At 45.6% G+C, this 5,319-nt stretch overlaps 1 protein-coding gene across 1 annotated transcript in view; it reads left to right on the top strand.

Annotated features, from left to right (window-relative positions):
• Positions 1–4,916: 4,916 nt before the first annotated feature.
• The window catches only part of FSD2 (fibronectin type III and SPRY domain containing 2), a 38,218-nt gene continuing 37,815 nt past the window's right edge, over positions 4,917–5,319 (top strand). The window contains exon 1 of the mRNA XM_084772472.1: positions 4,917–5,110. The gene's annotated coding sequence lies outside the window, so the exon portion shown is untranslated. The remainder of the gene's footprint in view (positions 5,111–5,319) is intronic.

Here is a 5,319-nt window from a genome sequence, read left to right as displayed (position 1 = left end):
ACACCACCGTGCACGGCAAAGATTTTATTTATAATCGTATGTCCATATGGGCAGGGCGACATTGCACCTTAGTACAGGTGCCAGAAGAGGGCGTCATATCCCGTAGAACTGTGAGCCGCCCAGTGTGGGAACTGGAACCCCAATTCCAGGTCCTCTCCACAGACAGGAATTGCTCTTGACCGCTGAGCCGTCTCTCCAGCCTCTGTCTGAGTTCCCTTCACTAAAAGGTGAATTATTCCCTCAGCGGGATCAATTCAGTATGTGGCTCCTGCCACAAACCTACTGGTAAGATCAAACTTTTATTAGCGTTCAGTAGTTATTTACTGAGGGCTTCCAGGTGTCAAGAACCAGGTCACAGACACTTTTGACAATTTATCAAGCTTTTACTGAGTGTCTGCTGTGTTGTCGGTATACTGAGCCGGGGCGGGGGGGGGGGGGGTGGGAAGAAAGGAAAACGCTTAAATATTTTTGTTTTCCAAGCATCTTGATGGCGACTCAACATGCTTAAATATAACCTATTCTGGTTTCATCTTGACAACAAGGAAATTAAGATCTAGAAAGGGAACTCATCTGTAATACATATACATATTAGGGCTAAGCAATACCTGATGGGGTTATAACTTTAGAAAATGCTTTTGTAGGGCTAGAGAGATGGCCCAGTGCTTAAGGAGAACTGGCCTCTCTTCCAGAGGACCCGTGTTCAATTCCCAGCACCCACATGGCAGCTCACAATTGTCTGTAACCTCAATTCCAGAGGATCTGACATCCTCACATCAATACACATAATATAATATTAAAAATAAAAATTAAAAAGAGAAAGTGCTTTTGCTAAAAAGCATATCCTCACATGGACCTACAAGACCCCTAAAGATGCCTTTGTCTTAGCTGGACATAATGGCGCATGTCTGTAATCCCAGCAGATGGGGAGGCAGAGGCAGGTGGATCTCTGTGAGTTCGAGGCCAGCCTGGTCTACAAAGAAGGTCCAGGACAGCCAAGGCTACACAGAGACACCCTGCCTCCTGAACAAAAACAAGCAAACAAGCAAGACAAACAACAACAACAAAAAGATACCTTGCCCTAAACCTAAACCTGCAGTCATCTTAGATTCCAAGAGCAGCAGGCAGAACCATAAACATTGTTATAATATGAGCAAGCCTGTAGTATAAGAGAGCCTTGAGGAATGGGTCATACACACCCCACATGAGGTAATTATGTATGACGAAGAAGCTGCACCCTTGAGCACAAGTAATTAACTCCCTGCGTTAACACAAGCTGTTAGGAAGGACCTGGAGATCAGGGCCAACTAAACCATACCTTGATCAATACTGCTTAGTTATGCATATTTCTTTTTAAAATGCAATTTATTCATGGGATAGAAGTCTTTGTCCATTTGGGCTCTATGTAGAGCGTTTATGCTGGGAGCCTTTTTGCCAAGTTTTGAGTTTCCATCAACTTCAAACTTGTAGTGGGAGTTTTGGTTTCTTTAAAAACTCAGTTATGATCATGTGTTTTTGTTTCAATCCCAGGTGTAGGATGTGTGACGGCTTTAGGTTGGGCACAGCAGCAGACTATTTGTCTAGCTCAGGCTAGGAGAGGGGCGTGGATCTTTGCCAGCTGCAGATAGTTTTGTCTGAGGACTCTGAGAAGGCATGAATGCCAGAGCCAGTGGGGGAGGGGTGGGAGTGGAGGTGGGGGGATGGGGGAGGAAGGGGGCTGCTGCTCCTCCCTGATGCTCCTCCCTGATGTTCCTCCCTGATGCTCCTCCCTGATGCTCCTCCCTGATGCTCCTCCCTGATGCTCCTCCCTGATGCTCCTCCCTGATGCTCCTCCCTGATGCTCCTTCCTGATGCTCCTCCCTGATGCTCCTCCCTGATGCTCCTGGTCGCTGTTGTTGCTGTTTGATGAGAACTTGGAGAGATCCTGACCACTGCAAAGGTTGGACTTTGCCCCAGGGAACCCAAAGACCCTAACCAGCAGGAAGTAGCTAAAGAGAACTACGCCCCCTCTCCACAGTAACTTTCTTTCTCTCTTAACTGGTGTTGGAAGGGATAAGGGTTAAAAGGGAGGTAGAGGTAAAAGAATCCCAATAAAATAGTTTTTTTTTTAAATACATGGTTATACAAACTGAAATCTTTGTCCTCCTTGTATCTGATCTGTGGCCTTCATCACACCATCAGCCCTCCTAGGCCGTTAGTTTGCTGTCTATAGAAGCCTCCATAATCACATGAGCCAATTCCTCAAACTAAATCTCTCCATTATACAAACATCCTATTGGTTTATTTCCTCTAAAGAACCTTGACATTAATACTATGTATGTATGTATGTATGTATGTGTGTGTGCACATGTGCACATGTAGGAAGACATGGGATGGTATTTTATATTTTGCCATTTATAAATATATCCTGGACATAGCCACATTAAAGACATGTAGGCATGAAGCTGAGATGCTTAGCATGGACCCTGGGGTCAGTCTCCCAAAACAAAAAACATCTACATCATTGTTTTTAATATTTGCAAACATTGAGTTGACTGTATCACAGCTACCTAATGGATCACATATTGATCGAATAGATTTTTTTTTTACGTTATATGAGGTTTATTAAGTGAGCATGAGGAGAGAAAGTAAGGGGGTAGGGGTACCCCAGAAAGAAGGAGAGAGGCAGAGGAAGAATAAGAGAGTGTGGGGGTGGGGTAGAGGAGTAAAAGCGAATGGATTCATTTCTAATTTCTTGCTATCTAAACAATACCATGTGGGGCTATACCATGTGGTATAACATATGCTAAGTATACTTCAGGCTTTAGGTCACCCCCCTGGCCCCACCCAAACCCAAACTCACAGCAGTATAAAGTAGTGAGCATCTTGTACATCCTCCTTTATGTGTTTTTTCTTTTAACTTTTTGTTTTGTTTTATTTGTTTGAGATGGGGTCTTTCTCTATAGCTCTGGCTGGCCTTGAACTCCAGCACGCCCCTCCTGCCTCAGTCTCCCAAGCGCCCGGATTACAAGTGACATGGGCCATTGAGTCCAGATAATTTTTTAAAATTTTGTTTCTAATATTTTTGGATACAATGAAGTGATGGCGTTATAGAATAACCAAACAGTAAATGCAAAATCCCCAAGTCAGATAACCACATACAGACTTTCAAAGGAAATCGTTTTCCCTAGTCCCAAACTCTGTAGACATCAGAAACATCTATAATGTCAGAATGGCCACGCTGGAGGCATGGAGCTCCACTTAGCACTTTAGCCTTTCACTACCAATTACATGCTTATGCGTACACACCACACGCAAAGGAAGATGTGGCAGAATTAGAAAACCAATTAGCTTAATGTCCTCTTTCACCACTCAAGTATCTTTTGCCTGCATACTGCTCTTCCTCATCACCTAATATTATCCAAAGGAAATTGTTTAGAACCTAATACACAATTCTTGGGCCTTTCAAATGATTGGGGACAAATTTAAGATCTGATTATTAAAAAAATATATATCCTATATGGGATAGAGGCTAGTGGGACAGATTCTCTGGAGGAAGTTGTCAGGTTGAGGAGGGTAGGCCATGGCTTCTCCACCCTATTGTGGCCCCCCATACCCCTCTGCCCTGTACCCCTTCACCCAATGACCCTTCTACCCCATGGCCCTTCCACTATGAGCCCCCTCTACCCCATGCCCAGTGATGGGCCCTGAGAAGGACCCTTAAAAGAGCTCGCTGTGTTTGCTGCTGCTGCTCTCAAGATGAGAAGATGAGCTGTTTTGATGGTAGTAGGGAGATGTACTGGGGGCATTTTCACCTTAGAGTTTGCCAGGAGCAAAGATGGGGCCAACAGGAGAGAGAGAGAGAGAGAGAGAGAGAGAGAGAGAGAGAGAGAGAGAGAGAGAGAGAGAGAAGAGTAGAAGAGTTCCTGTTCCAAAATGACACCTATGCACCTATGGCCGGGCAAGGTGCCTCACACCTTTAATCCCAGCACTTGGGAGGCAGAGGCTGGAAGATCTCTGTGAGTTCAAGGCCAGCCTGGTCTACAAAGCAAGTCCAGGACAGCCAAGGCTACACAGAGGAAACCTTGTCTTGAAAAACAAAACAAAACAAAACAGCCACCTACACAAAGGAGGAGAACTCATTTACAGTGCTACATTGATGGTGGGACACCAGACAACAAACAGACTTTTGGGGAGGGAAGGGCAGGCTGCCTGGCTGTGGGAACACCAGGAGAGAGGTCTTCACAGTGAGTTTCTCTAGACATCAGATACTCAGATCTGAGACTGTTACCTGCCCCACAGCCCAGTGTCAGCACCGGTTGTGACAGCCACTCACACAGGCAGCATCACTCTCATATCCAGCCCACTGCTCTCAGAGCGTGGGGAGGAGAGGCCCACCTCGCTTTCTCTCTTGAGGCAGGCATCCTACTAAAGAGGACCATGCTACAGAAGAGAGAAGACACTGATGCTCCACAAACCAGCTTTGGCCTTTGAATAAATTTCTAGAACTGGACTTCAGCTGCTGACTTTGAGAGACCTAACACTGCATGTCGCCTAAGAAGGAACAGAAATCACAAGGTCCACTGGGTTTTCATTCAGAGAGAAGGCAACAGTTCCCACACTGCAAAGGATTATGGGAGAGAAAGCAAGTTGCCTTTGATTGCTTGAGACCTGTTTGCACAAAACACTTTGAGAAAACCCAGGTGGAAGGCAGATAGCCCAGGATAATTGGGCATCTCCAATCTGACGTGGCCATTGACAGCTGGCCTGCATGTGGTCAGCCAAATGGGTCCTGGGTCTCAGGCACCCCCGAAACACACACAAAGTAAGTGAAATACTTTGGAGCACATCATGTGACCTCTCCTGGTGACACTTGAGTGGTAAGAAGTGGCAAGGCTGCTGTGGCAGGTCTATATTTGGACTGTCACTCATGGCAGACCTGTTGCTATTTGTGGTGGAAGCTAGCTCAAATTACCATCCAACTTTGGCACCCCACCTCCTGGGGTGGACTAGGCAGGGCCAGCCTGCAGAGCATGCAGAGGTCACCAGGAAGGGGAGCTGGACGGACAGAGACTCACTTTTCCAGCAGAAACTTAGGACCTCGGAGTTAAAAGACGCATTTATGGGCTTTTAGGTGAGCAGGCAAGTTTGGGGATAATCATGTTATTGTAATGTATGCTGTATTGTCTCACTGTAATAGCATAGCCACTACCGTTAATAGACGGCCTTTCCTTTAGCTGGGAAGAGATACCATGGGACACTACAAATGTAATTACATCTGATTGGCTCAATGTTCTCTATGTCTTCTTGAACTTGTAAGAATACATATTGCTTGAAGATAGT

The sequence above is a fragment of the Acomys minous genome (assembly GCF_964271855.1).
Source record: "Acomys minous genome assembly, chromosome: 2".
NCBI lineage: Eukaryota > Metazoa > Chordata > Mammalia > Rodentia > Muridae > Acomys > Acomys minous.
Note: the sequence above shows the minus strand (reverse complement) of the source record. Positions and strands in the feature narration are given on the sequence as shown.